This window comes from Hyla sarda, chromosome 6, assembly GCF_029499605.1.
Source record: "Hyla sarda isolate aHylSar1 chromosome 6, aHylSar1.hap1, whole genome shotgun sequence".
NCBI classification, from domain to species: Eukaryota; Metazoa; Chordata; class Amphibia; order Anura; family Hylidae; genus Hyla; species Hyla sarda.
Genome location: NC_079194.1, coordinates 165,677,098 through 165,702,447, shown reverse-complemented (window position 1 = coordinate 165,702,447; position 25,350 = coordinate 165,677,098).

The window sequence follows — 25,350 nt, the reverse complement described above, 5'->3', positions numbered from 1 at the left end:
CACGGTCCACGCCAATCCCTCTCTGGCACAGAGGATCCACCTTCTGCCAGCCGGCATCGTGACATATATATATATATATATATATATATATATATATATATATATATGTTGATCTAATACTCTGGATCTAGCTACATTCTTGTTCTAATTCTTGGATTTGATATGTGCAAGGGTTATTGTCCCCTTGTTAATAGGTCTGACTGGTTCCCTGATGAGACCATGAACAATAGATGGTTGAAACGCATTGGACTAATATAATTTATTTGGAACCTATTTTAATCTTACACTAGGTATTGGTGTTTATTAGTTTACAGTTTTTTGCACTGTTCAGTTGGTTATCACTTGTGGTGTCTGGGCAATTGCGGATTGCCGAGCATATTCTCTATCTAGTCTATTGCATTGTTTATTATTTTTTCCCTCACTTATGTAAGTTAGGGAACGTCATCGTGGTTAAGGCCACCCTGTTAAGGAGGTGGGTCCCTCAAAAGGCAGGGACAGAGGGAGGGGCCATCTAGCTTATCATGCACTTACCCCTATTTTTCACCTCTTACTTATTGCCTTTAGTCACTACATCCAACAGTGACTATTTATCATCTTATTTGTGTGATATATTATCTATCTAACTACATACCTCCCCACCTTACTTTGCTAAGAACATATCTTTATCTGAACATATCTTTATCTAATCCATCTCATGCTCCGCGATCCGTGACTGAGTACCAGTCATCCACACACACTATTTTTGGTATTGGACAAACGTATTATTTTGAGGTGTATTTGGTATATTTAAATTTTAGCTAGGATCTATCTTTTAAATAATAATATTAAAAGTTATGTTTTAAGTTATTCATAAAGAGGCGTTTTTCGGTCGGTGACTTTCCATTCTGGTCGGTTCTTCCAGCCATTGACATGTTTCACAGATCTGGACTGTCTGTACATTGTACATTGAGTCTGGTTTCAAGTTACAATGGTCCAGAAAAGACCATTGTATGTTGAAACTATTGTATGTTGAGGCCATTGTAAGGGATCACTGTACATTGAAGCAATAACATTTTAGTTGCAAAAAACAAATAAACAAAAAAAAAACACCCTCAAGGGTACATCCCACTGCACAATCCCATCTCCAAGCTCCAGCAACTCCGTTGTCCGCTGTTACAGCTAGATGCATATGGAATAGCTAGAAGTTTCACAGACTTGCATTGCGAGTGTATATTGAAATTAAATTCTATGGAACTTTCTGCAATTCCGTATATTGCTTGCTTTAGTGGTGAAGAGCAGATTTACTAGAGTTTAGAGATGGGATCCTGCCGCGGGGCTGACGTGGTAGTTACCCTTTAATTCCAATGGAGAAATTCCCATCATGATGAATTGGTTTTGACTTTGCCAAATTTAGTCATGACCCATTAAATCTGTTCTATAAAGACTCCAGTGCTCTGTTGTAAATCTGTGAAGATAGCTCAGGATCTGAAGTCACGGGAGAGTGACGTTAACCTTGCCAAGGATGAGTAGACATTTCCTGAACTAAACGTTTAGGATTTAGGAAATTAATCCAGCGTGTGCTCCTCTTTTTTTTTCCTTGGGAGAGATGGGCAGATTAATATGTGTGCTGAGGTATAGTGAACATCTGTCTCCTAGGCCCCTGGTGACTCATCTACTGCAGCCGTGAAGAGAAGCTTTTTGTTTGAATCCTCTGAATCTTTAAGTGGCTACAAGGTTTGTTACAATAAGACAAATGTAATCAGCTCTGATGAGACGTAGAACATGACATGCAGAGATATTAAAGTGAGCTATTATAATCAGCTGGCAAACCATTCACTGCTGGTCAGCGACAACTACAAGCTCTGCTGAAAACATCTCTATCACATGGTTTATGGAGCTTAAGGTGGGAAAAAATGTATAATAGGTTTTACTGGCTTATGGTGGAAAGTATTCATAGAATTATTTGCAATGATCAGTAAGAATGAGCAGTAATCTGCAACATCCGGCTATCCAGCTATTGTGAACTTCATATTTGAGGCTATATTATAGTAGGCATAATATACTGAGACAGTAGAGAAAGGGTAAAACGGCACTACCGACGGTCATTACATGCAAAAAATAAGAATTATCCCGTGCAGGAGGAGCAGATTCCGGAAAACAGGAGTGCTAGATGCATGTGAAATAGAGACATCTATGTATGAATCCCGAGAAAGAAATTCACATCTGCACTCACCTGTATAAAACTATGCTTCTTGTTTCCGGATCCCACCAGGCAGGCTTGTATTTTCTGATGATGACAAAATAAAAGTTTTATACCGGTGAGTGCAGATGTGAATTGATTTCTCCGGATTCAATTATAGTAGGCATATTCTTTTATATAGGAGCAGTATTATAGTAGTTATATATATATTCTTGTACAGAGAGAACAGTATTATAGTAGTTATATTCTTTTATATAGGAGGCAGTATTATAGTAGTTATATTTTTGTAACAAGAGAACAGTATTATAGTAGTTATATTCTTGTACATACGAGGCACTATTATAGTAGATATATTCTTGTACATAGGAGGCAGTATTATAATAGTTATATTCGTTTATATAGGAGGCAGTATTATAGTAGTTATATTATTGTACATAAAGAACAGTATTTAAGTAGTTATATTCTTGAACATTGGAGGCAGTATTATAGTAGCTATATTCTTGTTCATAGCGAACAATATTTTAGTAGTTATATACTTGAAAACAGGAGGAAGTATTATAGTAGTTACTGTATATTCTTGTACATAGGGAGCAGCGTTATAATAGCTGTATTGTGCATAGGAAACAGTATTATAGTAGTTATATTGTTGTTCATAATGAACAGTATTAAGGTAGTAATTGTCTTCTACACAGGAGCAGTGTAACAGTAATTATATTGGTGTGCATAGAAGGCAGTATTATAGCAGTTATATTATTGTACACAAAGATAGTATTATAGTAGTTATATTGTGCATATGGGGCAATATTTAAGTAGTTATATTCTTAACAGTAAAGGCAGCAATATTAAAGTAGTTTCTTTCTTGTACATTAAAGACAGTATTCTGGCTTAGACTGACCCAAAGGAGAACAGGTGAATTCTCTGGTAGGCTGCTGAATATTGTTGAGACAAGGCTCTGCATTTTCCTGTCATTTGCACAATGGTATGGCAGAAATACCCCAGTTTTACACAAATCACATGAATTTTGTGTTAATTTTGTGGTGTTACAAAAAGTAATATATAACTGTGGGGTGGTCAATTTTATTTCTGGGCTCTAGGCACCACAGTGTGACACTGACATTATTAAAGAGTTACTGTAGATTAATAGGACTTTGGAAATATGAAAAGTTTCGTACCTGAACTCACTCCTGAGTTATCAGTTATAACCGGGTGAAGTGATAAACTCCCCGGCTGCAACCCCAATCCTACGGATACTCTCCATTAATGGCCCTGCTTCACTGGGCTTAAACTGGATGACATGTCAAAAGTTTAACTAAATGACAGTAATATGTAATGTGTATAGTGCAACTATTATAATATGTATATCATTCAAAGAAGTAGAAAAAGGAGAGGCACTCATCGATCTTGTCTTCAAAATCACTTAATTCAACATTCAGGTAAAAATAGCTGAGCATGGACATACCCTGCTCCCATCATTAGAATAGTTATATTATTGAACATTGTGGGTATTTTAATATTCATATTCTTGAACATGGAGGAGCAGTTTTATATTATTACATATACTAGCGGAGTACCCGGCATTGCCAGGTTTTTCCTTCCTAATCCTTGTTGGGGAGGAAAATAAACAAAGGAGGAAGCTTTTGACTTCATAACCCATCCTCATATATTGTTGTCATATCCGAACCCCATATCCCGACCTCCTATCCCGACCTCCTATCCCGCCCTCCTATCCCGTCCTCCTATCCCTACCTCCTATCCTGACCTCCTATCCCATCCTCCAATCCTTTCCTCCTATCTCGACCTCCTATCTCGACTTCCTATCCTGACCTCCTCTCCCGACCTCCTATCCTGACCTCCTATCCCGTCCTCCAATCCTGTCCTCCTACCTCGACCTCCTATCTTGACCTCCTATCACGACCTCCTATCTCGATCTAGTCCTCCTATCTCGACCTCCTATCTCGACCTCCTATCTCGACCTCCTATCACAACCTCCTATCCTGACCTCCTATCCCGTCCTCCTATCTCAACCTCCTATCTTGTCCTCCTATCCAATCCATCTATCCCAGCCTCCTATCTCGACCTCCTATCCCGACCTCCTATCCCGTTCTCATATCCCGTCCTCATATCCTGTCCTCCTATCTCGATCTCCTATCCCAACCTCCTATCCTGACCTCCTATCCCGACCTCCTATCTTGACCGCCTATCTTGACTTCCTATCCCGGTCCTCCTATCCCGGTCCTCCTATGCCGGTCCTACTATCCCATCCTCCTATCCCGTCTTCATATCCTGACCTCCTATCCCGACCTGTAATATGTGTACCAGGTATTGAAATATCTCCAGCCGTACGGAAGTTTTGTGGGAACATACATTTCCCATTGATTTGCTTGGGACTTTAAACAAAAACCCTGACCCTCAAAAATGGGGGTAGTTAAGGGTTAAATTAACTATCCTATATTTTAAGTGGACATATAAGTAACATGTGACCAAGTATTATCGAAATATCTCCAGCCATTTGAAAGTTATGCAGTAACACATATTTCCCATTGACTTGTATGGGACTTTAAACATAAACCCCGCCCCTGGCAAATGGGGGTGAGTAAGGGTTAAATCACCTATCCTATGTTTGTTGTTGACATATAAGTAACATGTGTGCCAAGTTTCATGTTAATATCTTTAGCCGTTTGGACTTGATGCTGGAACATACACACACACACATACATACACATACACGTTGAGTTATATATATATATATATATATATATATATATATATATATATATATATATATAGATTTAGCACTTATATTATTTATGTAAGCACTTATATTTTTTGTACATATTCTCAGCCCTTTTCGTTGTAAGCAAGTACTACCAGGAGACCAGACTAGAGGAAAACCTACCTATAGGGGCTACCCACCTACTTGGTAGAACGCCCATAAGGATGAACACTACCTATTTAGTAAGCCTGCCAACCAACTGGAGTAACCTACCTATTCAGGGTCCTACTGTACCTGCATTTTACCGACTAACCTAGAGCTCTACCCTAACCCACTGACATATCCAGTGTTTAGGACTCCAAGGGGTTATTATTACTGTTTGAGGCGCTATAAGGAAAGAAAAAGTGTGGAGTTTAATAAGTTTGTCCTATAGATTCTGCAAAGATGAGTTGTTGCTGAGAGAGAATGTCCTAGCAGTCTGTGCTAGATGGGAAAGAAAAGGCAAAGTAATCAACTCCAAACAGAGAAGACGTCACTTGTGAGTCACTGAATGTAACTGCACTGAAATTACTAATAGGGTTTGTACAGCCTGTAGTGTTAACGGTCATAGTGTATTGGCATTTCTTAGAAATTATCTAGTCTCATGGAATTAAACTTGTTTTAGATCGTGGGTGGCAGGAGGGGTGCTCAGATTGCGGGGGGGGGGGGGGGGGGGTGTGTCAGAGCACTGCAATCTCCTGTTTGGAGCCCCGGCTCTTCAGCTGAAAGGCGTGCCACAACCCCTGCCCGAAGCGGGGGCAGCACTCCCTCTCGATATATCTTTATGGGAGAGCCGAAGATAGCCAAATGGCTCTCCCATAGAGATATATGGAGGGGGCAAGGAGGCCCCGCTTAGGGCGGGGTCGGAACGTGCAGCTCCACGGGAGAGCCAGGGTTCCACACAGGAGATCGCAGGGGACCCCAGCGCTCAGATCCCCTGCGATCTAAAACTCATCCCCTATCTTGTGGATAAACCTTTTGTGTGTATGTGGTAATGGTTGAAATGTGCTTTGGGGCCTTTGTTTCTTTTAAACCTCTAGTAATGCTCCTGATATAAATAGTTCAGCACATAACTCAAAGGTATAGATGTCTGTACAGTCTCACAATAGGAGTTAACCTTGAGTTAGTAGAGGGACCTTGTTAGTTAGGGGCCCTGGTAAGTAACAGATCCATATCCTAGACAATCTTTATCTGGCCCTGGGGAGAAGCAGCAGCAAGGTACAGCTATATAAATGGACGGGGCATAGAGAAAAATGTGTGGCCTGTGTAGTGCAACACAAGTTCTTACATATGTCTATAGTATCCCTTCTCAAAAGTTAGCGGTTATGAACAGAGCAGCATTGATATTCTTCCCACCAAAATGATAGAACCCAACAGGTTTCATGATGAAGTTCTGTTTATACATCCATTATTGTTCCAGAAACTATGTTGGCAGTGTTGGATCTGTCAAACAATGTCACTAACAATGTACAGTGTTTACACTATCATCAGAGGTTTGGAGCCTCAATGGGTATTTCTGCCATAGGTAGGTAGAATAGTGCAGTATGCAGCTGTATTGTTCACTTCAAAATGGCAGGCACATCAACAGAGCCCATTCTAACACAGCAGGGTCCAACTGATGGATCCAGTGCATTTTTTACCTGAACAGGGACCCACTATGGCTCCGTCATCCAACAGTAGTTAGGACAGTAGTTAGTAAGTAATGTCCTTGCACTAGTTGTCACTTCCCATTTTCAACCTCTTGGAAAATAAATTCATAATTCTTCTATCCCATTGTCGACACAGATTTGTAGGTGCCGCAGTGACAGCTTTGCAGTTTTCACAATAGCTACAGTAATCGTATGTGTCTACACAAAAGTCAGTACATTCTTCCATGGTTTTCTCAAAAGTGGCACCTATAACTGCTCTTCTCTAATCAGCAGAGCCGTCATCTTTTACCTTTACTTGTTGTTGATGAGAAACATCTCAAGAAACATCACAGATCTGGAACAAATCAAGCACCTGAGGGGAAGAGGTCTCACAACACTGAGTACACAGCAACATACGGCAAAAGCCTCATTAAGTAGTGAGCCCAGTTTGAGGAGATTGTCAGGCTGTGTATGACTAGAGGCCTATGCCAGCTGTTTACACAGGAGCTGCTTGAAACTTTTGCATACTTTTGCAAATTCTATTATTTATAGAATTGAAAATAACACATTTGTAATGCACGCTACAGCTTTTCATGCAGTACTGATGCCAGGAGTGGTGGCCGTGCTTAAACCCGTCTCTCTCAACATAAAACTTGGAGTTGAAGTCTTTGACAGGGAACATATTGAGCTTGGAAAACCTTTAATAATGATTCCCAACTGATTGTTTACTGCTGAACGTCCTTGATTTGACTCCTATTTGGTACCTTTGATTGTTTATGGACATAATGTTAATCTTTGTGGCTCTAGATGTGAAGCTGGAGAGATGTCAGAGCAATTCCTGTCCATAGTCATCTATGAAGTGCCTTATTAGTGCCTGGAGCAGGGGCTAACAGACAATTTGGGCATTAGCACAAATCACTTTGGCCTGCAGATATGAAGGTGATGACTTCTACACAAACACATTTTATTATAGGAGTAGTCCAAAAAAAAAGAAAAAAAAAAGAAAAACAAGATAGGGGATAAGTGACAGATCACGGTTGGGGGGTATATCTCTATGGGAGAGCTGGAGATACACGAACGCTGTATCTCCAGCTCTCCCATAGAGATGCATGGAGAGGGCATGTTGGCCACAGTACAGAGGTCAACACACTTCATTTATGCAGAGAGTTGGGGCAGTTGCCCATAAAAACGATTCAACCATTCTTTCATAAAAAAAAAGGCCTTGTAAAAAATTAAGGAAGCAATCTGGTTTCCATGGGAAATTGCACAACTCTACCTCTACATAGGTTTTCATAAATTTCCCTTATATCTTTAGTTTAGACTAGACTTAGATGAATTGTAACAAATCTATCCATCATATCTCTTAAAGAAGCTGCTCTTGCAATACATAGGATTAAGTTGTCACACATTGTTATAATTTATTTTATTTTTTTATAGAAAATTGACAACATAATGGGGGAGATTTATCAAAACTTGTCCAGAGGAAAAGTTGCTGAGTTACCCATAGCAACCAATCAGATTGCTTCTTTCATTTTTCACAGGCCTTTTCAAAAATGAAAGAAGTGATCTGATTGGTTGCTATGGGCAACTCAGCAAGATTTCCTCTGGACGGGTTTTGATAAATATCCCCCAATGTATCTAAAGTGCTTAATGCACTCCTATATATGAAAGAGATTAGAGATATCAAACATGCATCAACACACACGGGAATATGATCAAATATGTGGCACTTTTGAGTGTAATTGATATTTTGCCAAACACATCCCAAATGTGTCAAACGCATAGATGTAGACTCCTAGCAAATACAAAACCCCAAAGAAATGGAGCTACTCACAAATCAGTGGAAAAGACATGTTCATTTTTATTATTTATAACACTTAAAGGGGTACTCCGGCGCAAAACATCTTAACCCCTATCAAAAGGATAGGGGATAAGATGTCAGATCGCAGGGATCCCGCCGCTGGGGACCCCTGCAATCACCAGTGTAGCACCCCGGTCATCCGTGCACGAAGCAAATTTAGTTCCGTAATGGATGACTGGCGCCCCCTCCCATAGACATGAGAGGAGGGTGAGTGGCGTGATGTTGCGAACACGGGGGCTCCATGCTCCCGTGTTCTGGACGCCGCTGCTGCCGGCAAAGTGATCGCAGGGTTCCCCAGTGGAGGGACCCCCATGATCTAACATCTTATCCCCTTTCCTTGTGATAGGGGATTAGATGTTTTGCACCAGAGTACCCCTTTAATACTATAGAGACAGCCCATGTGGGTACAATCTGGTCATTGAAATCCATCGCTATTGGGTGGTGACAACCAGAGGACTCCTGTTTCCAGATGGCATACTTTATTAGTTATCGTATTTAGGTCGGGGCCCTTGTCTTCAACAACTGCTAGGGAGCATAAGTTAGAATTGTCGCAAAATGTTTAAACTTTGGATCCAAGACCTTATCTATAACATTTCACAGATCAGCCAACATACATGACTTCTTGGTCCATAGTTACCACTTGAACCTTGAACCAGAATAAGCCTTTAGCTCTAAAGGTCCCAAATAGGGCTGTTGCTCATGTGGAGAATGTGTGGCTTACACATATGAACATGGCCACTCGTTTCATGGACTCTAGCGGCACTAGAGAATACATGATCACACAGAGCATCACTTGCAATACTTTCAGGGTACCTGCACTACCTTCCCATGTGATCTGCCTTATGTAGGCATGACTACAAGACAACTTCGAAGGAGGGTTCAGGAGCACATCCTCGGCATTCAAGCCGCTGCAAATGAAACTGCTCCCGGTTATCTGACCACTATCCCACGTCACTTCAAAGAAGTTCACAATTGTGACTCAAAGGAATTCAAGGTGAGAGACATTGGCCAGCATTCATCATTGTAGGTGTAAGTGAAGCATTTTTCTACACCTTTTTTTGTGTACTGGTAATGTGTAGGAGCACCACATTTATTAAATGGTCACAGAGCATTTGATACATTTTGTGCAGGTCACATTTTCAGAAATTTCTCTCTTCGCATACAGCAAAAAGCTAAGCCAAGTATGGGCTGGTGTAGTTTTAGAGACTTTTTCAGTGGCTTTGCACCTTTTTTGCACCTTTTCATAAAAAGGTGCAATTTATAAACCCTTACATATCATGTGTATTGCCAATATCAGTGGATTGCAACTCAAAATCTGCAGAAATGTGTAAACCAAAAGGCGCAAAAAAGATGTAAATAAACCCTGCTTGCGCCTTTTTTGCACCTTTTCTAGACACAAAAAAACAGTCTAAAGACAATGATGAATATCGGCCATTGATTGGGCCATTGTTAGCCCTAAAAGTGGGGATTTGCAAACTCTTCTTACCCAACTGTTAATAAGATGGATTCATTGCTTGAAGCCACTAACTCTCCACACCTATTGACCACGTCAGCTTTGTCCCTTTCCTTTCATGGTGATTTTGTTCTGCACTGTGGTAGGGTGGCTTATAGTAACATTAATTCTGGCCACCTTACACATTGATCTCTTTCGGTTGTTTGGATCATATTTTAGTGTCTAATCCCCATGCATTCTTTTATCTATTAGTTATTATGTGATTTTGATTTAACTTTATTATGCTTTCTACCTTAATCCTGCCTCCTTTGGATGTCACTTACATTGCATTTAGAAGCCCTATCGTGCTTCCAGTGTAGTTGCATTGTGTTATTTTATTTACCCATCTTTGTGTCTGACATTATTATGTGATAATTGCAGTACTTGTAGTCTGCTTTCATTTATAATAGGACTTTGGGTAAACTGTACACATTTGCTTGTCCCAGTTTATCTGTCTGCCCCATCCACATGTTTCTATAAGTGTCTGATGTGTTTTATGTATTCCTTTGATATTTAATAGAGATCGATTTACGTTTTGTGTACATTATGTGGTAGCGGGGTGTGATGAGGGCAGATGTTGTTACCCTAGGGACAGATGGCATGAACCCCTTGCATTTGTGAAGCCAAGACATGGTTTATCCTCAATACCACCCGAAGGTATACCGCTGTAAAGACTCCGACGCCAAGTTACGGACAATGGTAGCTTTACTGAGGGTAGACAGTTGGTTAAGTCTATACAGTTCATCCAGGGCCCAAGGAAGTGACCAGTGATGCTGAGACCTTAAGGGCTTGCTAGGACTGAACAATTGAATGCAGACCACGCTGACTTGACAGATGACAGGGGCTGACTTGACTCAGCTGTGACTTTAGCTTACTTGAATTGATGATGGCTGCAGGACTTGACTTTGAGACCTCCAATACTCTGGACACACACACACACTAGGCACGACTGCACTGGACCTCAGCAGAAAGCAAGAGCTAAGAGCTCCAAGAGAGCTAGCAAGCTCCACCCAGGGCTTATAAGGGGGAGACTAGCAGGAGCCTATAGGTCACTCTTGAGATCAGCTGGTCACTGGTACCTCCTGGGTAACAATCACATGACACAACTCTTAAAGATACAACACATTTTATAATACATTACACTGCAGAACATATGTACAAGGGCGAAACAAGTACAAGGGAGCCCTGGGGACACTGAAGCAGGATGCCTGAAAGGGCAGCAAGGGTACGGAGTAACATCTCCCATACTGGTCTACCACAATTATGTGACTGGAGATTTTTCTTTGAAGTTTATGTGCTTTTTTCCTTGCTTCCTTTTGGAGTGACACAATATTCAGATATTTGTAATATTTTGTGAAAACCAGTAATAAATCAAAGATTCAAATAGAATGAAGTTCTTGTACTAAACAATGATGTTTCAGACTTTGTTACAACCGCAGATAAAGATAGTGGTAAACAGAAGCTCTGCTTTATTTTCCATTAGGAATGCTTATTATTATTTTATTATTTTTACTTTTATTAATTATAGGATAAAAACAGAAAGCTTTGCCCCCTCGACTTACAATCTAGAAAATAAGAGGAGGGTGACAGTGGGGGATAGAAGCGACTGTTTTCTAGCAGTACTGTGTCTGCAGGGTTATTTATTGTAGGTGTCAAACTTTTCTGAAAAGATGGGTTTTCAAGTCCCTTTTGAAAGCTATGATGGTGGAGTAAAGTCTCATTTGTCTGAGTAGTGAATGCAAGGCTATGGGGAATGCTGAGGAAAAATCTTGGAGATGGTTGTAGATGCTTGAGGAGATGCTTGAGGAGCAGAAAAGGAAGATGACAGAATAAAGTCTTGAGAGGATCACAAATTGTGTAAACATAGATATCAGATTATGTCAGAGATGTATGAAGGGGACAGGTTGTGAACAGCCTTGTATGTTATTGTTAAGAGTTTAAACTTAATTCATTGGATAGCAGGTAACTGAGGGAGATGCAGAGACGGAATAAAGCAGACAGTGAGTAGAGGTTTGGCACAAGAGTTTTAGAAGGTAGACCACCGAGCAGAATTTTGCATTAGTCCAGGCAGGAGATGATAAGGGCATATTCGTTAAATGTGTTTAAGGTGAAGTGATAGAAAGTGGTAGGGACTTCAATATGTCGTTTGAAAGACTGAAATTAATCAAATGTTATCCCATGGCAGTGGACTGGTAAGAGAGAGTGGAGTCATTGACTGCAATCCATAGATCAGGTGAGGTGGTTGAGCGAAAAGGTGGGAAAGATAATGTGTGGTGGACCACCGTTGTATGGTGGGACCACGGGTGTAGCGGTGTAGGGGTCAGATGGTATTAACCCCTGGGGTAAGATGTTATTAACCCCTAGTGTTCGTGACGCGAGAGTGGTTTTTGGTACCGGAACCATATGAACGGTATCTCCGCTATTCCAATGGCTAGTTAAGGAAAGGAGAGTCCACAACCAGTTATGGTTTAACGGAGGCTTTACTGAGTTTAAGACAGATGGTATTATCTTCACAGCTAGGCCAGATTCCCAGAGAGGTGGCCAGGAACTCAGAAGACCTTAGACTCTTTGCCCAATACGTTGGCTACTGGGGTCCCTTGGCATTTAAAACACATCTCCCCAGAACACTATATTAAGTTTATTCTAGACATTTTTTATGCTAGATAACTGTTACATATAACATTTTGACATTCACGTTACCTGGTATTGACTATGTGCATTCCTTTAGTCTGGCCAGGAAAGTAACCTGCGCATGAACATAATGATACATGACATTAGATACATATAGAAATGAAAAGAAACAAAAATGGAGGACAGCGCCTCGTGCAATTCCGACAGGTCACATTGTGAGTAAAGCAGCAGGTAATATGCTCACCTTACGTGAACCTTGGGTTCATACATGTAACCCCTCCGTGTTGGGGTGCTGGTAGATTATCCGGAGCTGTAGCCTGCGGGTAGTGGCCGGGATCCTCTCAGGGGTCGTCAAATTCATGGAACAGGATACAGGAAGAAAAAAGAACCTTTGTGCCAGCGCTGCTCGGATGGTCAGATGGTCAATGATGATGCCAAATGTATAATCCAACGATATTTTATTGAGACACATACATTTGGGGGTGAAACAAGGACAAGACGCGTTTCGGGAGTGAGCCCTCCCTTTCTCAATTGTGGACGTATGTGGTCTATTGTACCAACGGCAGGTAAGTGCATATATATATTTAGAAAATGGCGCCAAGGAAAATTAACATAGGTCAAGGGTCATGCAACACTGTAACATTACATGGTGATATATACTGGACATAAATAGAAAAATAAACTAATCATGTTGTCATGAGATAAAAAATTTATATCAAAACTGAGTACTTTCATTCTTAGTGTATTTTGATAGAGGGAACATATAATACATGTACTGCAAATGGAGGTTACTTTTTGATAATAATGGCCACAGCCTCAAAACGAGGCTAGGGCTAGCTAGTGTTGAAAGTGAGGCTTGGGTGGGTTTGCCGTGGTTTGTAATTCGTGCTGAATACTATGTGTAACAGGCGACCAATCAGAGTGTAGATACGGGATGACGTACTATACTCGTGGCATGGGTAAGTGGAAAAAGTCCAAAGAACTGCTGTTTGCTATGAGCTGTTGGCGACCAATCAGATTGTAGAGTCGTAAGGACAGCGACCAACCGGATTATGGATAGGTGATGACGTAATCAGCTGGTGTTTAGGCTAAAGGCTTGTGTTTATATAGTCACATAGTGTGCAGAACAGGCCAATAGAATCCAAGATATTCAGCCAATCGGCGGGCTGCGTAGACGGCCGTGTGGCAGTAGAAGGGAAAATTCAGAATTGAATGGTGATGTGCTCTTGGCCAATCCGGGGCTTCCTTTGTGACATCACCAAAGAAGCGACCAATCGGATTCAAGCCTACTCGGCAATGTAAAGAGTGGGTGGAATGGACTTCTTATACTGGCTGTTTCTAAAAGGTGGAAGTCTCAGCCAATCAGATAACCGCCTACTTTACATGGAAAGGGCTATGGAGAATCTAGGTTAAATGAACGCATCCTGATCGGGGAGTTTTGAATAAGATTTCAGCTAATCACAGGAGCGCCCGTACTTCCAATTGTTCCTGTAATGGAAAATCCGGAAGGTGGGAGGCTGGGTACAGGGGATATTAGGTGGGATTTTCAATATATTCATTCAGACCCTGGGGCATGAGGGTTTTGAGCTTGAAGATCCAGTAATTTTCTCTCCTGCATAATTGTGTGTAGTGGCGATGACAAGTGGCCAGTATCTGTTCAATTGGAGTGACAGAAAAATGAGAGAAATCACAATTGTGCATTACTGCAGCATGACGTGATACACTATGTAATTGGTACCCGGTTTTCACGTTAAAGCGATGCTTATTCAGTCTTGTGTTTAAGCACTGGGTAGTCTGACCTACATATTGGGTCTTACAGGAGCATTCAAGTAGATATATGACAAAAGATGATTTGCAGGTCAATATAGGCTTGATCTGGAATGTTTCTCCTGTAGTATTGGAGGTGAAATTTTAATTTCTGTGTTTAATGTTTGAGCAGCACTTACATTTGGATGTTCCACATTTGTAAGAGCCTTCTAGTCCTTCATTTAGGAAGGTTGTTTTTTTGGGGTTCTTTAGTTTACTTGGTGCAAGTATGCTCTTCAGTGATCTATTTTTCCTGAAGGTTATTTGTGGTTTTGCTGGGATGATTCCTTTCAAGAAGGGGTCGAGTAGTAAGGTCGCCCAGTGTTTCTCCAGGATCCTCTTAATATTTTTATGATCTGTTGAGTATGTGGTCAAGAAGTTATAGGCCTATGGTTTGTCCATGTTGGCTGAAGTGATGGGTGTTTTAGGTTTAGGTTGGAGGCAGGTGTTCTGATCAGTCTGAGTGGCCTTCAATTTGCTATTCTGGATCAGGGATTTGGGATATCCTTTAGCTTTGAATCGTTTGTCTAGGATTTTGCTCTGTGTATGGAAATCTCTGTCGGAAGTACAATTATGTCTAATTCTTTTGTACTGACCGTACGGAATGTTCTTGATCCATTTCTGGTAATGGTAGCTGGAATAGTCTAAGTAACTATTTCCGTCTACTGCTTTAAAGAAAGTTTTAGTAGTTTTTTTTTCTTTGTTGTTGTGTGACACGATAACATCTATTAATTCTGCATTGTTGTCATATTGCTGATGGGTGAAATGAATGTTCCAGTTGTTTTTATTTAGAGATGCGATGAAGTCCTTGGGGTTTGTGGTGGAATTGTCCCAAACAATAAAGATGTCATCTACATATCTCTGGTAAGAGATACAGTTGGAAAATAGGGGATCTTGGTAGAGGATTTGTTCTTCGAATGCCCCCATAAAAAGGTTCGCAAAACTTGGTGCGAAGCGAGTCCCCATAGCTGTACCACAGTGCTGTCTGTATATTTTCCCATTGAACTGGAAGAAATTATGTTCAAGTATGAACTGAATGGCATCCGGGAGAAATTCTCGTTGTGGTGTGAGCATGGTGGCATCTTGTTCCAGGAAATGGGATACTGCAGTCAGACCTAGGTCATGTTTAAAGATGGTGTAAAGTGATGTGATATCCATGGTTAAGAAAGTGTAATTCTCTTTCCATTGTAGTTTATTTATTGTGGATATGAAATCGCTGGTATCGCGGGTATAAGATGGTAATGTGGTAACATATTTTTGTAAATGGTAATCAATATATTGTGAGAGGTTGGAGGTAAGTGAGTTTATTCCAGATATAATCGGTCGGCCGGGAGGTTGTGTGGGATTTTTGTGGACTTTTGGAAGATGATAAAACAGTGGGGTGTCGGGTTCTGATATTTTAATAAAATTATGTTCTTGTTTATTGAGGATGCCTCCTTCCAGACCTTTGGACAGTAGTTCCATTAGTTCTTTTTCGTATTCGCAGATTTTATTACAATAGTTTCGTCATCTGTCAAAGTTTTGAGGGCTTCAAGACTGAATAAGCATCGCTTTAATGTGAAAACCGGGTACCAATTACATAGTGTATCACGTCATGCTGCAGTAATGCACAATTGTGATTTCTCTCATTTTTCTGTCACTCCAATTGAACAGATACTGGCCACTTGTTACCTCCACTACACACAATTATGCAGGAGAGAAAATTACTGTATCTTCAAGATCAAAACCCTCATGCCCCAGGGTCTGAATGAATATATTGAAAATCCCACCTAATATCCCCTGTACCCAGCCTCCCACCTTCCGGATTTTCCATTACAGGAACAATTGGAAGTACGGGCGCTCCTGTAATTAGCTGATATCTTATTCAAAACTCCCCGATCAGGATGCGTTCATTTTACCTAGATTCTCCATAGCTGTTTCCATGTAAAGTAGGCGGTTATCTGATTGGCTGAGACTTCCACCTTTTAGAAACAGCCAGTATAAGAAGTCCATTCCACCCACTCCTTACATTGCCGATTAGGCTTGAATCCGATTGGTCGCTTCTTAGGTGACATCACAAAGGAAGCCCCCGATTGGCCAAGAGCACATCACCATTCAATTCTGAATTTTCCCTTCTACCGCCACACCGCCGTCTTCGCAGCCAGCTGATTGGCTGAATATCTTGGATTCTATTGGCCTGTTCTGCACACCACGTGACTATATAAACACAAGCCTTTAGCCTAAACACCGGCTGATTACGTCATCACCTATCCATAATCCGGTTGGTCGCTGTCCTTACGACTCTGCAATCTGATTTGTCGCCAACCGCTCATAGCAAACATCGGTTCTTTGGACTTGTTCCACTTACCCATGCCACGAGTATAGTACGTCATCGCGTATCTACACTCTGACTGATTGGTCCCCTGTTACGCATAGTATTCAGCGCGAATTACAAACCACGGCGAACCCATCCAAGCCTCACTTTCAACACTAGCTAGCCCTAGCCTCGGTTTGAGGCTGTGGCCACTATTATCAAAGAGTAACCTCCATTTGCAGTACATGTATTATATGTTCCCTCTATCAAAATACACTAAGAATGAAAGTACTCAGTTTTGATATAAATTTATTATCTCATGACAACATGATTAGTTTATTTTTCTATTTATGTCCAGTATATATCACCATGTAATGTTACAGTGTTGCATGACCCTTGACCTATGTTAATTTTCCTTGGCGCTATTTTCTAAATGTATTTATGCACTTACCTGCCGTTGGTACAATAGACCACATACGTCCACAATTGAGAAAGGGAGGGCTCACTCCCAAAACGTGTCTTGTCCTTGTATCACCCCCAAATGTATGTGTCTCAATAAAATATCGTTGGATTATACATTTGGCATCATCATTGACCATCTGACCATCCGAGCAGCGCTGGCACAAAGGTCATTTTTTCTTCCCGTATGCTGTTGCATTAGATACATTTGACATTAAGTAGAGTGCAACAGTACTACTGTATGTGACTTGTGGTGTACAATACTTATGTGTACTATTTATGTGTACATTATGTGTACTGGTTATGTGTATTGAATATATACAAGATGCTGGTGAAGGGGTGACATGTGCTCCTCCCGACTACATCAGGACAAACCCCTGTACACAATGACTTTTGGTGTACAATAACTAAACATTTTATCTGACATTGATAACACAATATAAGACCCTAACATTTCAGTGTACCTCCATAACCATTTTTACTGAACCACAATATATTACACTCAGTTCATGTACTGCTCAGTAGTCCATGTACATAAGGAGTTCATGGTCCAGTCAACTCAGGGTCCCCGTCCTGAGAAGACTGGTATGCAGCTTAATAGGATCTCCTACCTTAAGGAGTCTCTCGGCCGGACCCTTGAAAATTACTTACTAAGGTTGGTTGCAAATAAAAGAACTTTTCTTGACAAAGTCTTGTCAGGCACAAATCTTGAACTATTGCAGGATCTGAAACAACAAAGATGTGCTACTGCACAACAGTCAGTCAGTCTTGCGACCAAGTCTGGTTATTTTTACTGTACGCAAAGTTACTATACAGCTTTCTTTCTTTCCCAGTCTTGCCTACCAGGTAGGGATCCTAGGCTGTGAGATGTACCTAGGGTTGCGAGACTGGGCCCCTTGCGTGGGGTCAACATGGGTGTCCCAGGACACATGGGACAATGTGAAATTGGTGATGGTGGGGTTGACAGTAACTACCACCTGCACTGCAGCGGCTTGCTCAACAGAGGGATTACTAGTTGTGCCTGCTCTTCAGGCAAAACCTCCGCCACTGCAGGAGGCACTTTCGTGGGTACCCGTTGGTTAGGCCAAACCTCCTTTATAGCTGGAGTAGGCCTGTGTACATGGGTTGGTGCCCGGTGGTAAGGTCAAACCTCCTCGCTCAAAGGAGTAGGGCTGGGCACATCCATACTGGAACGTTGACTTGAGTGACCTTGATACTTAGGATCCATCGCTGGTGGATCAGGATTCTCCTCCTGGACGACTGTTCCTTTAACACTTGGAGGGAGTAGACCAAAGGGATCTGCGTCCCAATCTTCGGAGGGGAAATAGGCGAACGGGATTTGAGTAGGGTCTTCTGGTCTGGTGACAGCAGCGGCCCATTCCCCTCGCAAGCTTTTTACTGTAGTGTATTCAACAATCTCCCCACTCCTTAGAGAATGTTTCTCTGGAGGGGAGAATGCCTCCATGGTGACAGTCCATGATGGTGCCGAATCCCCAGACATGGTCAAATTTTACCACTGTGGCGCATCAGCGCTCTAAGGGTGGCTCACCCTCACGGGGATGCTCCAGTCGGCGAATATACAGGGCCTCTAATTGTTTTGTGTCCTGTTGCAATAGTTACCTTTCCTCAAAGGGCAACGGCTTAGGCCAATATCTCTGTAAATTTTGGGCCCTCAGTTCCTCCATGATGGTGGCCATCTCTGTGTCTCTTTTAGCCCTTTCGGACTGGGCCGGAGGAACTGAGGGTAAGGGCTTCCCGGGGAAGGGAAGGAGCTGTTCCTGCATGTAGTCGATGAGACTCGGCTCATTGCCGAACAGCCACTTAGGGAGCGGTGGTGACCATGGACGTACTGAGGGCTGTGGTGACTGAGGGCATATTGTGGGCTGTGGGGCCTGAGACATTTGCTCAGGGATGGAAGTGGAGGAGGGAGTAGAAAAATGTGCTTAAGCCGGGGTACTCACATCAGACTCCTCCGTCGGGATCTCAGCCCAGGAACCCCAGCAGCGGTGGTGAGGTGACAATCTTACAGGTGGCGGCCCTCTGGAATCTGCCAGTGTCTACTCCGCTGGAGTTGCAGCCCACACTCCATCATCCTCGGGTAGTGGCACCTTCATGCAGGCGTCGTTGGTCCCGAGGGACAATCGATGCAGATGCTCCAATAGCTGGTGGAACATCTTCACTGCTGCCGCGGCAATCAACCTATCCTCCGGCTCCATCTTGGGTCTCCTGTTGCACGTGGATTGCTGTGACTCCGCCATGTTACTGTTCACTACCAGCACTTCCTATAGACTGAAGAGGTCGGGCTCCGCTTCACCTTTTATATTGGTCTCCGACAAGATGGCCGCCGGCCGGAAGGACGTCATCAGCGGGGCCTGGGACAGGAAGTGACTCAGCGGTGCATCCTCTTCTTCCCCCCCTTTCCACCCCCTGGCAACAGGGGGCTGACCTTTCAAGTCCCATTTTGGGTTGGACACCACAACAATGTTTCCACGCCCGGGGGCGGGATGTTGGCTCTGGCAGGAACATTTGGCGCACTTTTCCAGCACATCTTTAACCCTTGCAGGTACAACAGACATTTTGGTCTTCTGTTCTAATCTTGCACATTGTAAATCCAACTGTTGCAGATTTCTTCACTACCGACAATACTGTAATTTTCACCTCCCCACTACTTCTTCAGCGCCAGTACAGAGACATATTTCCTTCACACAGTCCCGTACACTTTGCTGGTGCACACTTTTTCGCAACGGCATGCGATTGTGACTTGGACACAGTTCAGACTGGGGGGAAGGACTTGCAGCACTTTGCTTATGGCACACAACCGTATATTGTTAATGGGTGGCCTGACTTGACTTGGTGGTTAAGTGGTTAAGGCACACACCAGTATCCTGTTTGTGATGCCAAAGTTGTGGTGGACCACCGGTGTATGGTGGGACCACGGGTGATGCGGTGTATGTGGTAGGGTCGGATGGTATTAATCGCGGGGGTAAGATGTTATTAGCCCCTGGTTTTCGTACCACCTGAGTGGTTTTTGGCGCCGTAACCACACGAACGGTATCTCCGCTATTCCAATGGCTAGTTAGGAAAGGAGAGTCAACAACCAGTTATGCTTTAACAGAGGCTTTACTGAGTTTAAGACAAATTGTATTATCTTCACAGCTAGGCCAGGTTCCCAGAGAGGTGGCCAGGAATTCAGAAGAAAATTTGCGTATGCGAAAATTAACATATGTGAAAATTAGCATATACAATAATTAGCATAAGCGAAAATTCGCATATGCTAATTTTCGCATATACGAAAATTCACATGCCAGTCTCACACAGTAGTATTAGAGCCTTCTTTACTCCACACAAGCTGGAAACAGAGAGGGGTGATCACTGTGATGTGTACTGTGAAAAAAAAAACAAAAAAAACGAATATTCATAATTACGAATATATTGTGCTATAAAATTCGCATTGCTAATATTCGCGAGCAACACTATTTGGAAGCACTGGGCAGCATAGCAGGAACAGACCTGTAGCAGGATGATGACTGTAAGGGCTGTCAGCATGGGGAGTTTGGGTTCAAAATGTGAGGAAGATGATGGTGTGAAGAGGCAAGGATGTCTGGATAGAAAATTGTACAGAGAGAATTCGTGGTTGGCAGCATTATGACAATTTGGGTAAAGATATCACTGGCAACTCAGTGGATATAATTGTAGCGTATTTTGCCCAGGACTGCACCTGGTCAGTGCTGTGCTCTCCTGTATATTCTCAAGGGCTGAAATTAGTTTTCAAAGTAACAGTCACTGAGCAGCTGAGCCATTGTCTCTAGAATGGAAAACTTGACTTTTGCTATACCTATGCATTGGGGCTTGTGTACCAATATTTTAAGACACTAAGAATGTTTTCTTCTCATAACATTGCCCCACCTTTCCACTGGATGATCTGCAATATCAGATGCAATCAAAAGACAGGTGTGGTGCTATTGGTTTGAATAAAGAAGCCCTTATTTTCTAATCCTACCACCATTTAGTGACCAGGTTGTCTATCAGTTGTTTTGTTTATCTACAACTTTACCAAGGTGAACATTAGTTATATTGTAGGATAATGTACATTGTCACTGGAATTCATGAGGGTTTGTCCGCATAAGGACTACTCTCACATTTCTACTTGGCTCAACGTAAGTAGCACAGACGGTAACTACAAAAAGATCTAAGTCTTCCAGAAATACTTGAGAAACAGCTTCCCAGGTAATGGTCTGTTGAATGTATGAACCTCTTAAAATCCCTCAAATGGAACTTGTCACATGGTGCAGGTAACACATAGGAACATTTGACAGCTCTGGATTCACAGCAGCGGATTACATTACAGCCTGTTAGACATTTTTATCTTCTCATCATATTTGAGAATTAAATAACAAAAATATAAAAATATAAGAGTATGGCCCAGATAGATCAAACTGTCTAACAAAAACTTCATGATTTGCCCATAGCAACTAATTGCTCTGATAAAATGAAAACTGAGCTATGGTTGGTTAGTTTGGAAAAATCAGAGAGTTTTTGTCCTCAAGTCTTAGTACAAACAAACACAATCTCCAACTTCCTAATAAGTTCTATATGAAAGAGGTATTCCGGTTTTATACATCTTATCCCAAGGATAGGGGATAAGATGTATGATCGCAGGGGTCCCACCGCTGGGGACCCTGAGAACTCGGTGCAGCACCCTAGTGATGTCATGCCAAGCCCTCTCCATTCATGTCTATGGGAGGAGGCATGACAGCCATCACGCCCCCTCCCATAGACATGAATGGAGGGGGTGTGGTTTGACGTCACTTGGGGGCGTGACTGTGACGTCACATCCCCATCTGGGTGGCAGCGCCTGACACAGAATACTGGGGGCTGCACCAAGATTTCATGGGTCCCCAGCAGCGGGACACCTGTGACCATACATCTTATCCCCTATCCTTTGGAATACCGGAATACCCCTTTAACTGATGTCAAGATATAAATTGCTGTCTGCAAGGTCTTAAAAAGATATTCTTTCCCTAGAATTATAACTTGAAGCTCTTGGGTCTCAATGCAAAATTTATATCAGGGCCACCACCTTCCATGCACCATTTATAGTTCTGGTGTCTTCTTACAAGATGGGGGTTATGTCCCTTTGTGGGAAACCATCATACATAAAGGCAAAACCACATTGCAGAGCCAGTTTTTGTAAAAAATAAAAAAAAATAAAGTAAAAAAAAATATTCCAGAGCTGATAGCCTTGACCTATTACAACAAATGGAGGCACTGCTTCACTCAGAGGATACATGCGAGAGAAGGCTTCAGTAGGAAGTACAGGAGTACGTTGGCGCTGAACGGACCCAGGAGAAGACAGGAAGGGAAAATAAAATCCAGTTTTTTTGATGCAACGCGTTTCCCTGCGCAAGCGCAGATTCATCAGGCATGCCTGATGAATCTGCGCTTGCGCAGGGAAACGCGTTGCATCAAATAAACTGGATTTTATTTTCCCTACCTGCCTTGTCCTGGGTCCGTTCAGCGCCGACGTACTCCTGTACTTCCTACTGAAGTCTTCTCTCGCTTGTACACATTGTGGACTCCACACCAGGAGGGCTGCAGACGGACCATTATATCCAAGCGATTCCCATTGTTGTGTATGTTGCTACACAACCACACAGGGTGAGCAGTTTTAAATTAGCTTTTACTCTCCCCCTATCTCCGGTGGTATTACCCTATGGAGCGCCTTCTCTCCTGTTTCTATCACCCAGAGGATGGCACAAGAATGGTTTCAGTGCTCACACCATGTGAAATAAACTGGGCTCCTACTGCATTGTTTTCATCTCTCTTCCAAAAATATAATAAATTGTTAAATTGATTAAAGTTTAAGGGGTATTCTGGCTTTATACATTTATCTCCTATCCAAAGGATAGGGGAGAAGATGTATGATCGAAGGGGTCCCGTCGCTGGGGACTCCGCGATCTTGGTGCAGCCCACTGCCTTCTGTGCCAGGCACTGCCTCCGAGATGGGGACGTGACGTCCACGCTTTCTGGTGATGTCGCTCCATTCCCCCCCTCCATTCATGTCTATAGACATGAATGGAGGAGGCATGGCGTGACGCCCTATCATTTGGATAGGGGATAGGATGTATAAAGCCGGAATACCCCTTTAATCAGTAAATTATAAATACTCTAAAGAATTTATAAACATATAAAATAACTCAAGCCACAAAAAGACAAGTCATATATATGGGTATATTTGGAATGCAGCCACTATTTTTTCCATGAAATTTTTTTGTGCCATTGTGCCACATTGTGCATCAGATCTGGAGCAGATAGTCTCACCGATAGCAAAAGCATTACAGAAATTCCAGTGCGTTGTCAGAAAGTCCCATTAATGGATACATCACTGTACAGAAAATGGTACAGTAGTATTAGTAGCCTTTTTTATGTTACTACTTCATAGTTAGTTATATGTTCTTTCATATTTTTGCTACTATACATATTTGGTATATACATTGTAATTGTGCTGGTGTATAATAGAATAAAAATTACACATTTATTCAATTACCCACTCTAAAAGTGTATCACATAGGATGGAGTTCTTATACACTCTGATAATAAAATATTCATTTGTGTAGTGAGATGTCCATTCCCTTTGCTTCCCTCCTATGCGTCACCCACAGCTCTGAAATATGTCAGCAGGTTCTGAAATGTGGAGGGCTTTGCCTGCAATTGATGTGCAGATGAATCTGCTGCTGGTTAAATGTAGCCATCTCTGTGTCTCTGTCTGAGGCAGTGTATCTGTGTAGGATGTAGATAGTTTACCAGCTTACGTATGCTTCTCTGTAGATAATTATAGTGCTGGGGCAACCCTGAGCCAGCAGGTGTATCGGCTTCCCTTACTGTGTCTCCATCTTAGCCACCCGGCCTAATATCCTTCCATGTACAGCACATATGGATTGATTTACAATATAGAATATACAAAAGAATTCCTGGTGAGTGCATCATTTTCTTTTCTTTGATATGCGGTAAGTTGTAATTAAGAAATGTGGCTCTAAGTAAGAATCGCCATCTATCTGTGACTGTCACGATGCTGGCTGGCAGGTAGTGGATCCTCTGTGCCAGAGAGGGATTGGCGTGGACCGTGCTAGTGGACCGGTTCTAAGCCACTACTGGTTTTCACCAGAGCCCGCCGCAAAGCGGGATGGTCTTGCTGCGGCGGTAGTGACCAGGTCGTATCCACTAGCAACGGCTCACCTCTCTGGCTGCTGAAGATAGGCGCGGTACAAGGGAGTAGGCAAAAGCAAGGTCGGACGTAGCAGAAGGTCGGGGCAGGCAGCAAGGATCGTAGTCAGGGGCAACGGCAGAAGGTCTGGAAACACAGGCAAGGAACACACAAGGAACGCTTTCACTGGCACTAAGGCAACAAGATCCGGCAAGGGAGTGCAGGGGAAGTGAGGTGATATAGGGAAGTGCACAGGTGAACACACTAATTGGGACCACTGCGCCAATCAGCGGCGCAGTGGCCCTTTAAATCGCAGAGACCCGGCGCGCGCGCGCCCTAGGGAGCGGGGCCGCGCGCGCCGGGACAGAACAGACGGAGAGCGAGTCAGGTAGGGGAGCCGGGGTGCGCATCGCGAGCGGGCGCTACCCGCATCGCGAATCGCATCCCGGCTGGCAGCGGAATCGCAGCGCCCCGGGTCAGAGGACGTGACCGGAGCGCTGCCGCGGGGAGAGTGAAGCGAGCGCTCCGGGGAGGAGCGGGGACCCGGAGCGCTCGGCGTAACAGTACCCCCCCCTTGGGTCTCCCCCTCTTCTTAGAGCCTGAGAACCTGAGGAGCAGACTTTTGTCTAGGATGTTGTCCTCAGGTTCCCAGGATCTCTCTTCAGGACCACAACCCTCCCAGTCCACTAAAAAAAAATTTTTCCCTCTGACCTTTTTGGCAGCTAAAATTTCTTTGACCGAGAAGATGTCCGAGGAGCCAGAAACAGGAGTGGGAGGAACAGATTTGGGAGAAAAACGGTTGAGGATGAGTGGTTTGAGAAGAGAGACGTGAAAGGCATTAGGGATACGAAGAGAGGGAGGAAGAAGAAGTTTATAAGAGACAGGATTAATTTGACACAAAATTTTGAAAGGACCAAGATAGCGTGGTCCCAACTTGTAGCTAGGGACACGGAAGCGGACATATTTAGCGGAGAGCCATACCTTGTCTCCAGGGGAAAAAACGGGGGGAGCTCTTCTTTTCTTATCCGCGAACTTCTTCATGCGT